This window comes from Mustela putorius, unplaced genomic scaffold, assembly GCF_011764305.1.
Source record: "Mustela putorius furo isolate JIRA1106 unplaced genomic scaffold, ASM1176430v1.1 tig00000868_pilon_pilon_pilon, whole genome shotgun sequence".
NCBI lineage: Eukaryota > Metazoa > Chordata > Mammalia > Carnivora > Mustelidae > Mustela > Mustela putorius.
The window spans coordinates 7,552,257-7,565,487 of NW_025421502.1; the positions used below are offsets into that span (position 1 = coordinate 7,552,257).

The window sequence follows — 13,231 nt, forward strand, 5'->3', positions numbered from 1 at the left end:
ACCATGAGGTCAAAACTAACGGGAAAGGAGAAAACAGCAGGTAAGGCACTGTTGATACATTTTTGGAAGATGGAAAGCATATGAAGCAGAAGCTGACTTGACTCAGTAGGGCATGTGGGATATACGCTTAGGTAGCTGGGGGCAGGGACACGGTTGGGGAATTTTGAGGAGAAACAAATCAGTTTGCTCTGTAGAGCTCTTTAGATGTTCTGCACTTGGATCTGGCAGGTACTTCATCCAGTGCCTGGATGAAAACAGAGATGCTGGTTGAAAGTTTTTATACAATGATGAAGCTCACTGATCCCTTTTCTTAGATGATCCAGCCAGCTGACTACATTCCCACGTGCCCCCAGCCTGCCCAGGGAGTTTTATTCTCTGGAGAAAATGGATTAGGGAGACACTCTTGACTTCAGGACATCTAGTCCAGTGAAAGAACAGGACACGGCATGGAGTTGTAGGCATGCAGACAGAGTGAAAATGTTCATGCTACATTCCCAGAATTCTGTCAACAGACTGGAAAGCAGATTGGAGGATTCTTCTCTGGAGAACCTAAATTAACCCTAAGAAAAGACTGACAAAGACTGATATTTTCAGATTCATCTGGTGAGAAGCTGCTGCCTTAGTCCCCTCAGACCACTATACCCAAATGCCATAGACTGGGTGGCTTAAACTTGTATTCATTTCTCTCAGTTTTGGAAGCTGGGAAATCTGGTGAGAGCTCTCTTCCTGGCTTGCAGACAGCTAGTTGTATCCTCACATGGTGGAGAGGATTTCTTTCTCTTCCTCTTCTTATAAGGCCAGCAGGCTTATTCACTTAGAACACCACCCTTACCACCTCACTTAACCTTAATTACCTCCTAAAAGCTCTATCTCCAAATATAGTCACCTTGGAGGTTAGAGCTTCAACATGAATCCAGTGGGGGATAGAATTCAGTCTACTGCAGTAAGTAATAAATAAATGTCAATAGTGAGTCTTTTAATACATTTTGGGATCTATTATCATGGTGGGATGATCACGATCAATGCAAGGGGATCCAACAGAAGAGAAGAGTGAAGAGGTTGTGATGCCCCAAGCGGTTGGCTCAGTTGATTAAGTGCTTTAACTCAGAATGATCTCAGGGTCCTGGGATTGAGCCCATGTCGCTTCTCCCTCTACCCCTCACTCCATTCATGTTCACTCTCTCTCAAATAAATAAATATACAAAATCTTTTTTCTTTAAAAAAAAAAAGACTTTTAGTACTAGCTGGATATTTAAAAGCTGTGTGTATATACTGTAACTTTGTAAAATACATGAAATGAAAGGAGAGGAAAGGGGATGGGAAGTGTGGAAAGCTTTTTTAGGAAGCTTTGCCCCCAAAGGCGAACAAAGGTATGTATACAGCAGCTCCAGTATTCAAGGGTGGACTTAAACATTTTTTTAGAAATTAGAGTAATAATACTTAGTTAACAAATCAAATAGTGCAGAGTTTATAATGAAAAGCAAAGTTTCCTGCCCCACCCTTCTAAGATCATAGCTGTCTGTTCACTTATTTTTTTAAAAAGATTTTATTTATTTATTTGTCAGAGAGAGAGCGAGCGAGAGTGAGCACAGACAGACAGAGGGAAGGCAGTCAGAGGGAGAAGTAGGCTCCCTGCGGAGCAAGGAGCCCAATGTGGGACTCGATTCCAGGACGCTGGGATCATGACCTGAGCCGAAGGCAGATGCTTAACCAACTGAGCCACCCAGGCGTCCTGTCTGTTCACTTATAGAAGTTGAAACATTTAACATTCTCTTTCAGTGACGTTTGGGTGTACATTCTCCCACCCTGGAAGAGGAAGGCGCACATAGGATATCCACAAAGGGAGAGGAGGGTCTCACTAGCCTGGGAGCCACGGCTGGGCACAGTCGCTTTGCCCAGGTTTTACCACCGGAGCAGGGTGCCCCTTCAGAGGGTGGGACGCTCCGAGGGGAAGGAAGGAAGCAATCAGGACATTTCTGTGATCCCTCAGAATCGGTGTCCTCATTAGGAAGAAGCCTATTCCAAGAGGAAGGAAAAACCAGTTCCGTGTGTTGCATAGCTTCAAGCCGTGTGTTGCACAGTTTCAAATGAATTCCAGAGGGGAAAGGAAAAAGAGGGATTTCGAATCTCTGTCCTTCTTGGGAAAAAAGGTGAGGAGTGGCTCACAAAAGCTTTCTGTTGGTATCTTTGTCCAGACCCTGTGTGGCCATACCCATGAAGAGACACAGAATAGTTCTTGCGGTCACAGCTCTACAAGAGTATTGTACGTAAGGACAGATTTTAGTGCGCTCCAGTCCTTATAGCCATAACAGTATGTTGTAAACACATACTGTTTACCTCCTGGACATTAATGAATTATCGTATTAGTTTAGAAGAATAACCCAAACTACCAAAGATTTCAAAACAAACCTAAAGAGCCCCTAAGGGAAATGACCTCACTGGCCTGCAGATCATTAACTAATGATTTTTAAAGATTACATTTTCAATTATTTGGCATCCTATGCTTCTCCTGTTTCTAGCATATTTAAAAGAATGACAGATCTGCCGAGTTTAATGTAATATAATCCATTATAAAAATTACTGAACTCAAAGGCTATAAGCAGTGCCAAACACAGGTAGGGGCCACTGCCCGGGGATATGAATTCAGTCTGGAGGGAGGTTGTCATAACCAACTTGGGAAGAATCAACCAACTGTTTCCAGAGGGATATTTCAGAGGTACTGCCCAACAGAGACCCAGCTCTCAAGTTTTCCAGGATTCTGTCATACTGACATGTTGGTAGGGGAGTCGAGTCCCTGCCTCTTTTAGCTGTGACACATGGTCACACCAGCCTGGAGGAGGGACACTCTGATGACTTCAGGGACCAGGCAGATAAGTAAAGTGGGATTGATGTTGGGACCCCAGAGTACATGTATTCAATCGAACCTACACTTTTCCGGTAATCCCCCTTATCTCTAGGGCATACCTTCCAAGACCCCAAGTGGCTGCCTGCAAACCCAGATAGCAGCACCGAGCCATATCTACTATATTTTCTCCTATCCATGCATACCTAGATAAAGTTTAATCTATAGACTAGCCACAGTAAGAGATCAACAACAATAATAAAATAGAACAACATACTGAAATCAAAGCTACGTGAATGTGGTCTCTCTCTTTCTCAAAGTATCTTTACTTGCCCGTCTCCTGATGATGGGCTGATCTCTTATCTCTTATCCTTATCTCTTATCCTGCATGATAAGAGGAAGGGAGGCAAAAGACATTGTTTGTTGTGACATAGTGTCTGGTGCTGTCAGAAGGAAGATAATCTCCTTTCAGACCCCTGTTGACTGTGGGTAACTGAAACTGTGAAAAGTAAAACTATGGAGAAGAGGGAGGAAGGCTCTGCATACATGTATACATATACATACAAAACTCACTATGTTGGCCAAACAAGAGTCCTTCTTAGGGGCTGCCAATCTGTGACCCTTGCTCAGCTGAGGGAATGCTACCCCTGTACAAATGCTAGGATCATAACCGACCTCCAGAGTTGCCTATCCTGGGACAGAACTGATTTAGGCTTAAATATTTAATCCAAAATAACTGCCTATCCTTCAAGTCCTGCGCCAACTCCAGCTTGCCTGTGAAATTATCCCTCTCTCCCTCAGAGATGTAGCCTTACCTTGCTTTATATCTGTTATAGCAGTCACTGTCCCTTACCGCAATGGCTTGGGTATGTGTCAGTCTCAGCCCTTGAATGGCCCAGCCTTACCTAAAAAGTCATATAACTCTTTGTAGAATTTAAGTGAAGGAACTGCTTAGTATTTTAACGGATATATAGAAATTACAAAAAATCCTGTATCTGTATCCAAACCAGAGTATCTTCCCCAAGTACTCTCTCCATGTTTCCCAAACTAGGGTTCCTCAGAACATTAATCCTGAGAGATGCTTCTTGAAGAGTGCTCTGTGGCCAAACCCATACCCCGATGAAGAGTCATAAAGCACACTGACATTATGAATGCTCTGAGACGATCAGGAGAGACTAAAGAAATGTTTACTTTTTTCATCCAGGGTTTTCTTCATATATTAGACCAAGAGATCCCTTTTTAATAGGATTACTTAATGGCTTGTTCTCAGAATGGAGCCTTTGTTGGGGCAGAGGGGACAGTTTCTGGCCACTGGCTATTTACCATCCAATCCTGACCATTCATTGTCTTTGGTAAACTACTTGGCTGCTTGTTGCCTAAACTTTATCATCTATAAAATGGGCATAACAATAGAACGGACCCTTATAGGACTGCTGTGAGTATTAAGGGAGTTAATACGCACAAACTATGTGTCTCTGCCTAGATGTGGAATTTAGGTTAGAAAATCAGGCTTCTGGCCTTCAAATTCAACAGCTGAGAAATAAGGTACTTATCTAACTGGTGGCTTTGTTACCAATAAACGCTGTTTAGAGAAGGAAGCGTGTTGATGGGTTTGCTACTATGATCCACCACATCTCTGCCTTACCCACCCCACTTCACTCATTTTGATTCAAGGGTCTCAGTCGGAGGCCAGGAAGAACATGCATTCCTTCTCTGTAGGGGCAGAGTGAACAGGGAAAGTATCTGTCAGTGGTGGATTCGTTGGCTGGGACTGCCGTAACAAAGTATCACAAATGAGCAACAGAGCAATAGAAATTTACATCTTACAGTTCTGGAGGATAGAAGTCTAAAATCAAGGTATTGACGGGACCACAGTCCCTCTGAAACCTCTAGGCAAACAATCCTTCCTTGCTTCTTCCAGTTTCTTGCAACTCCGGATATTCCCTGGCTTATGGCAAAGTAATTTCCACCTCTGCCTTCAACCTCACATGGCATTCTCCCTTTCTCTTCCTGTGCACTTCCCTTAATGTGTGTCTGTCTCTGTGTCTCAATTTCCCCTTTTATGAAGACATCTGTCATGCTGGGTTAGAAACCACACCAAGGCCCTCATTTTAACTAGATTATTTTGGTAATCTAGACCTTATTACCAAATAAGGCCCCATCCTGAGGTGGATGGGTAGGGGTATCTTCTTTATGGGGACAAAATTCAACCCATAACATTCTGAGACCAGGTGTCTAAAATAGAGGAAAAGGGACTGAAGGTAAATTCTGAGACTTCATCACCAATCAGAGACTAATTTCTCCTTGCTTGGGAATCCAGAAGAGAATCTAGAAGTGCTACCAGTGCTTTCTCTCTTTCGAGGGCTGGAATTTATAAATTTACCCTTATCCCGATGGAAAATGAAGAAGTAGGGAAACGTTCTCCCCACCCCCAAAATGTAGCCCAAGGATAACTTTGGGATTACATAAATCTTTTGGAACTGCTTATGGTCCTACCTTAAAATTTGTTAGTTCCATGTCTCCTGGGGCTCAAGGGTCTATCTGTGTGTACTGAAGAAAACACTGGTTACCTAGACACTGGAAGACTTGAGTATTCCTTGGAGCTGCACATGGGGCCACCTCAATTGGCTCTGCCCTTGGGACCTACGTTCTTTCAGGCCTGATTTTTTTTTTTTTTTTTTTTTTTTGCAATATCCTCATTGGTCTTAGAAACAACCTTTAGCAACTAATCACAACAATAATAGGTATTTTGATTTTTAATAAAGTTTTGGGGGAGGGGATCGCTATTTAATGAGAAGAAAGTAGAGTTACACATGGGGCAGACAGTGTTTCAAATAGCAATGTATAGAACAAGCCAGGCATTTTGGTCCAGGGAGAGGAGCTGGCGAGTGGCCAATGTTTACAAAGTGTTTGACCCATATTGGCTCATTCAATCCTTATGCCCTGTGAAGCCTGATGGTGGGCTGTGGGTTGGGGCAACCTGTCTTCCGAGCTTGCCCTTTTAAGAACTGAGTTATACACCCTCCTCTGCATGAAACAGAGGATATTTGTTTTTATCCTTCTGCTCCAAGAGAGGTTTGTGTCCATTCTTTCACAGTACTTGAGACATTTGGAATTATACCCTCCCTTGATTGTGAGACCCTCTAGAACGGGAACTGGTCTACCCTCGTCTAATTTGTTGTCACCAAGCAAGTAAGTTTTCAGTTAAATGAATGAATGATTTTTGGCCAAAGAATCCTTTGGGGATTTTCCTGATCCCCACAGATATTACACTCTTGAAAGTACAATGATTAATGAATTATGATTGCTTCACACCCAAAAACAAAAACTTCCAGGCTAATGATCAGAGAAGAGACATTATGTTGATCATTCTTTGTCATTACTAGAACTTTCCCCACAATTTAAATTAAGAAAGCCCAGTTTCTTCTGGGGTCTCTTTATGGAATTGTCCAGGAACAGGTGCTCAATGCTGGTGCCATAGTATCTTTAGGCAACCTGCTGAGTGGTCACTTACATGGGCTCTTTCAAGACTCAGTGGGATAAGGTGACTCTCTCAGTGATTGTCAGTAGAGAAACGGGCTAACACGATGCCCCATTCAAACCTGAAGTTCGTTTATTTAGTGGATTTTAGAATGAAAGGAGTCGACTGACCCTTGTGTTACAGTCTATTTCTTGTGAAGCACCTGATTTCTGGAGCCCCTATAGCACAGGCTGGGCCTAATCAATTCACAGAAGGAAATTCATATATTAGAAGAAGCTCAAATCAAAATCTGACGGTAACTGACCCTGTGACTAACTTAGGGAAATGGAAGGGGGAGGAAGCCCTGCCTACTTGCTTATTAAACCCAGCACCCTGGTCCTTCTGTTACTCTAGACAATCTGTTCCTATAGAACGAGGGGAAATAATGTATTCATGGGAAAATAGGTACTGGAGGCTGGTTGGGGGCCAAATGGTAGGAATAGTGGTACAGAATGTGTCTCTTCTGTTTTCTGAACTCAAGAGAGAAAAAAATGGTTATGGCTTCTTGGTCTGGTGGTTTCTGACAAGCCTAGATCTTCAAATATTTGTTCAGTAGCTTCTGTTTCTTAATTTAGTCATTCACTTATTTATTAGTGTATTCATTAAATAACTTGAATAACAAACATTATTGTCTACCTACTGTGTGTCAGGCATGTAGCAGCACACTTTGAATATAGAGATGAATGAGACCTATTGCCCATCTTCCACAGTTTAGGGAAGAACGGAACCATGGAAACGCAGTAGACTAGAGAAACACCTTGAAGGCAGGAATACGATTAACTCACTGGGTAACACCAACACATGGCATGGTGGCTGGCACAGAGTAGGCATTCAATAAATGTTTATTGAGCGTCTTAACGAAGGTATTGGTCATCCATTAAGAAAGCAATGATCACCTTTTGGTGTTAAATGGCAAAATACATGTAATATAGTCAAGGACTTCAATAAATGCCAAAAAGTGATTTGCATGGTAGTAATTTAATTAGATTCGCTATCCCCCCACATCACCTATACAGTAGACATTCTTTAATATATTGAAGCCTCAACTATGCCACAGTGCTGCTGGGTTCGAACTACTCTTTCAATGATTCATCCTGAGTTAAAAGTCTCAGTGTAGAGTACTCTTCCTTAATACTAGCTAATACTTCATTCAGCGGGGGCTCGACCTAAGCGAAACAACCAGATATAAAAAGGGCATCAATCGTTCTAGTTACCTCTGAGAGAAGAATAGCATGGCACGGGATGACAGTTGCTATGAGGACATTTATTATAACAGTGCTGTGTTTATATTCTTATTGATTTCTGATAGCACTTTTAAAATAGAAGCCATGAATTATGTATAGCCAAGACCTATTAGGAACTGCAAGGGAGCTACATTTAAAACAAATGGCCCAAGAAATGTACAGTCAGCTGGCTTAGAGGGAAAATTTCTAACAACAATTTATTCGTACCCGCTACTGGTCACGTTCATGGCCTTACCGGCTGCAGAGGAGTGTCTCTGGTGGGCTATAGCTGGGGGTTGGAAACCAGCTGCAGAGAGTGCACATATGACCCAGGGCGGCCAAGCACTGGGAGTTGCTATTACCAGTGGTGGGACGATTTTCCTCACCTCCTTAGATGATTGCTTAGAGAGGGCCACAAAGTCCCCTTCACGAGACTGCGTCCTTTATAACTGAGTAGCAGTCTCTTCATATCATGATATGGACGGAAGAGCATGAGATAGGGCCACACATGTCCAACATCGGGGCCAGTGACACTGCTGGCTTGAACACGCTTCAGCCATGGCTTTCCCCATAGCTGCAGATGGAGGTCTTGAGGCAATGGCTGTCCTACAACCAAGTAGTGGCATGCACGTTAAGCTCTCCTAGTCAGAGAACTCTGTGGATAAGGGATTTGACTTGGCACTTCTAGGAAGAGGTCTCTTTGGAGTTTAGGCTCAATGACATGTGACAGTTGGATTTGAGGCATTGCAAAGATAACATTCCTTAGCTTCCCTTATCATGCGAAGACATACAAACAGCTGCTGGAAGGGCTTGGATGTCTTCCAACTGTGCAAGTGGAGGAAGATGTCCAGGAGGAAGTGGGAAAAGTGAACAATCTGTGTCGAGACCACAGGGAAGCATGCAAGTAGCCTCTATCATGCACAGGGACTTTGTGGCCACCCGGACTCAGCGTCCTCCTGCCAGCACCAGTCAGGGAATGAGCCAGTGGTTCTCTTGAAGGATGGTTGAATGACCAGGCTAGATACAATGTCTGAGCATGAGCTGGCTCTATGACAATTAAAAGGCACATCCGGGCCCTTTTCAATAGCTTCATCATAGGGCAGTGACCTGGAACTGGGAACCTGGTTGGCTGAGACCTTTCCTCCTGGCATGTAATATGGAAGCAAAGTGCATTCTTTCAACAAATATTTATTTATTGTTTGCTGCATGCTAGTTGCCAGGATTCCAGAGGTGGAAGACTTAGATTATCTTGATAGAGTTTACTATTAGCCTAGTGAGGAAAACAAAACAAAACAAAAACAGCAACTTTAAAGCCAAATCATAAAAATAAATAAATACATATTTTAAAGTAGTGATATGTGTTTTAGAAGAGAAGTATGGGATACTCTGAGGCATTGTTTTAAAAGAGGCTAAATTAAATTTGGGGGTTGGGGAAGGCCACCATATTTTGAGTATGTTAAGCTGAGAGTTGAAGGCCAGAGTTAAAATTAGCAGAGACAGAAAGAGAGAGAGGACTTGTGCCTGCATGTGTGAGGGATGGGAGATGAGTGCTGGGAAGATGGGAAGAATCCTGGGCTGAAAGAACAACAAAGGTCTTGTGGGGAAAGTCTGGCCCTTCTGAGGAATGAAAACAAGCCAGGGTGGTTGTCATGTGGTGCCTGAGACAGAGATGGGCATGACTTGAAGCTGGGGGTAGTTAGAGAACATGCCATTCATGGTTTCGTAGGCCCTGTTGAGCATCTTTGATTTTCTCCTAAGGATGGAGTGTGGTTTTTAGTGACTTGTAGTGGGCAGATGGATTAGGGGACACACCAGCTGCTAACCTGAATGGTAGTGCTTCTCAGTAGTGTGTGTGTGTGTGTGTGTGTGTGTGTGTGTATCTGTTTAAAGGGATTGGAGTGTGACCTTGGGTACAATACCAGAGAAACAGGGTGACATTTTATAACTTACTACATGGACTATCAAGGACGGTGATAGTGCTTTATGAAGATTGTGAGAAGGGTATACAATCGTGCAGGAAAATACTTCATTTTGACTTGATCTCCCCCAAACCTCATATGCCAGGAGCACAGTGGTAGACTTCCAGAAAGGAGGAGCCAGGAAACAGAGAAGGTCTCTGCCGAAAGGTGAGTCTGAAAGCAATCGTTCAACCAACATCTGGCCCTAATAGAACCTCTCTTTGCAAACTGCTCCCTCCCACCTGTCAGCTCAAGAAATTCAAAGGAAGTTTAAGTAACTCCTTAACTGACCCTTCTCTTAAGCCTGAAAAATTTTTTTCCTGTATGTTTCTGAGGAAAGAGTAACCAAGAAATACCAAGCTGCAAATCTTTAACACTCCAAAGAATGCGTGTGGTGCTGCCCACATTTGCAAAACCTGAGCTGGGATTTTGTTTTTGATTAAGATCCTAACAATAATCCTAACAATAATCTCAAGGAGCATGTACTTTATAAGATGCTTTTTGCAAGTATGTGTAATTCAACATGTTCTGCATTTCACCTGGAAAGTGATTTCTTTTACTTTTAAATTTGGTGTGTGGAAAGCCTGTATATAAGTAGGTGTCAAAACCTCAATCCCAATGAATCAGGGAAACGGCCATCATTTCAAGTTATGTTTTTATGAGTACAACCAACAAATATTAAAAAAGGAAGTTGTTGTCTAAAACAAATATATGATCTCTTGTTTACAGATATATTATATTAGGTCAGGAGAATAATAAATTCTTGGGTTTTAAGTAAGTATTAGAAATGACAACCATGACTGCTCCAGAATGAATCTGAATGTGTTGGAGAGGCAATGGGCTGTTTCAGAAGATCGAGGATGAGAACAAAAAAGTGCTCGGATTGCACAGTATAAATGAACTCCATACACTGCCCAGTAGATGACTGACAGGCTCGAGTCCTAAGTCAGTAAATCTGAACTAATGCTTAACGTATTATGTGCCTTACTTCACAGAAAAATCACTTCACTTTCCTCTGTTACATCCGCATAACTTTAAGAGAAATGGGAAAGTAATAATAAACCACTTGACAACCAGAAGTGTGGTCACAAAGAAAAATGATTCCAAACCCTTTGGCAATTGGGGGCTGGATCCATGGAACTGAGCAGAATGAGGCTTGAGCAAATATTTCTCAAGTTCTATATGCCACAGGATTGTGCAGTCAGCCTTCTAGAAAGTACAGCAGGCCAGTCTTATTCCCAAGCTCATCTTGGACCATGAAAAGTGGATATAGCCAGCTTGACTAGGCAGTCTACTCATAAAATGTAATATGCACAATACAGTCTCAGTATTATATAAATGCTTCATCATTCCTGAGTCTTGATTGTCCATTGAGTCCCATTTTATTTTTTAAAATATTTATTTACGAGAGAGAGAGAGAGAGCATGCATGGGGGCAGAGGAGGGGCAGAGGGAGAGGGAGGGGAAGGGAGAGAATCCTCAAGCAGACTCCCTGCTGAGCACAGAGCCTGACATGGGATTCCATCCCAGGACCCAAAGATCATGATCTGAGCTAAAATTAAGAGCCAGCTGCTTAACTGAGCCACCCAAGCACCCCCTCTTGAGTCCCATTTTAAAACTCCGGAGATTCCATACTAGAGTGCAAGGGAAATGAGCACTTCTTAGCTGTGAACATGGCTCAAAGGTGAGAGGGTAAAATTTAGACTGCCATTCAGAGCCCAAAGATTCCCAAAGTTTGAACCATAATTTAATTGTCTGAAAATTAATTTTTCGGGGGCGCCTTGGTGGCTCAGTGGGTTAAGCCTCTGCCTTCGGCCCAGGATCCGTCCCAGGATCGAGCCCCGCATCAGGCTCTGTGCTAAGCAGGGAGCCTGCTTCCCCCCCACTCCCCACCACCTGATTCTCTGCCTACTTGTGATCTCTCTCTTTCTGTGTCAATGAAAAAAAGAAAGAAAGAAAGAAAGGAAGGAGGGAAGGAAGGAAGGAAGAAAGTTAATTTTTCTTTGCGGTTAATTTTCGAGAAACTTAAGGATCCATTTAGGTAACATACCAATATTTTAAGGAATGATCCCTAAAGGAGTTGTTCTAATGATTTATTAGTTAGTATTTGAGAAGTGCTGGTAAAGAAGGAAAGGTCTCATCACTGATCACTGTTTTATTTAGCCTTGCATAGAGATCTCTTCCACTTTTACAATTTGTGTTGGTGCTTTGTTTGGTGTTATAGTTAAAGTATACTTGAGTATTATTAAAATGGAAAATGCTATTTAATTTCTTTGTTTTATTTTCTCACTTTATATGAAGATTCTTTATAATCTCTAACCAGGAAATTATGAAGTCCTTAAAAATAAAAATAAGTAAATGCTGAGAGCATCAAGGTATATAACTTCTTCAATAAACTGAGTTTTGGGGGCATCTGGGTGGCTTAGTTAGTTAAGCTTTTGCCTTCGGCTCAGGTCATGATCCCAGGGTCCTGGGACTGAGTCCTGCATCCAGCTCCCTGCTCTGTGGGGAGCCTGCTTCTCCCTCTGCCTGCAGCTCCCCCTGCTTGTGCGCGCGCTCTCTCTCTGTGTCAAATAAATAAATAAAATCTTAAAATAAATAAATAAACTGAGTTTCTGAGATAGCCATAATCAAGAAACATCTAGAATAGTAACTATAAATCTACTTTGTATATCCTACATGTTAATGTTTTACCTATTTAATAAATTGTAAATCGAATGAAATCCAAAATTCTGTTAGTTATTTAAAAGGAAGGGACTTAAATGAAACATCTAGAAGCTGATTTTTTAGCTACAGAAATTAGTTTTACATGTACAATTGAGAGGCCCTGTCTTCCTGCTTTGTTCCCACCAGCTGCCTTTATTTGAACACCCTTCATGGAACACAGTGAAAATCAGAGGAAAGGGTATTCATTTGAAATGGTTTCTTTGGATTCTTTGGCAGAGGAACAAACTCACTGCTTAAAATATCATGAATTCTTGCAGCAAGGCAATAATAAACCTTTTTGATGTGAACTGTGGTTATTTTCAGATATGTAACACGTTTCATTTGCTGAAAGAGTAGGCCTCATTAACAAATTTGTGTGTGTGTGTTTATATTATGTGTATATTCTGACGCATAACAACATAAATTCTACCTGCTAACTGTGGGAATCAGCTTCAGTTAAGTAATTTTATAAGACTGAGAGGACCTTCCCCACCCCTGCCAGCTTCTCTGCCTACTTGAGATCTCTCTCTGTCACATAAATAAATAAAATCTTAAAAAAAAAAGTCTGAAAGGACTTAAGACTTTTTAAATTCCAGATAAAGAACAGTAACGTCACTGCTAGGCTACTGATTAATTTCAACACCTAAGATTATGTTTCCTGCAAAGATCTATGCTTGGACTCTGGACTGTAGATTTTCCACACCCCAAGCTTCTATATCATTCAGCTCTCCAGAGATCATTTCGTAGATTGCTATAATCTATTAGAAGAGGAAACTTAATCCACTGTTTTATTTCAGAAGTTCTAGAAATTGAGGAGATAATAATAGGAAACTCAGGAACAAGTTTCTTTCATTATACTATTTAAGGAGTTTTCACCCACACTTCTTTATTCTCTTCATTCTCTATTATTATTTCTGCAAAACTTTTGCAGGTTGCTCTGAGCAATAAAATAATAAAAGTCTAAAAATATGGTCTGTGTGTTC

At 41.8% G+C, this 13,231-nt stretch overlaps 1 long non-coding RNA gene across 1 annotated transcript in view; it reads right to left on the reverse strand.

Annotated features, from left to right (window-relative positions):
• Window positions 1–7,365: 7,365 nt before the first annotated feature.
• Window positions 7,366–13,231, reverse strand: part of LOC123393485 — a 58,020-nt gene continuing 52,154 nt past the window's right edge. The window contains exon 4 of the long non-coding RNA XR_006608273.1: window positions 7,366–8,855. This is a non-coding gene — a long non-coding RNA (uncharacterized LOC123393485). The remainder of the gene's footprint in view (window positions 8,856–13,231) is intronic.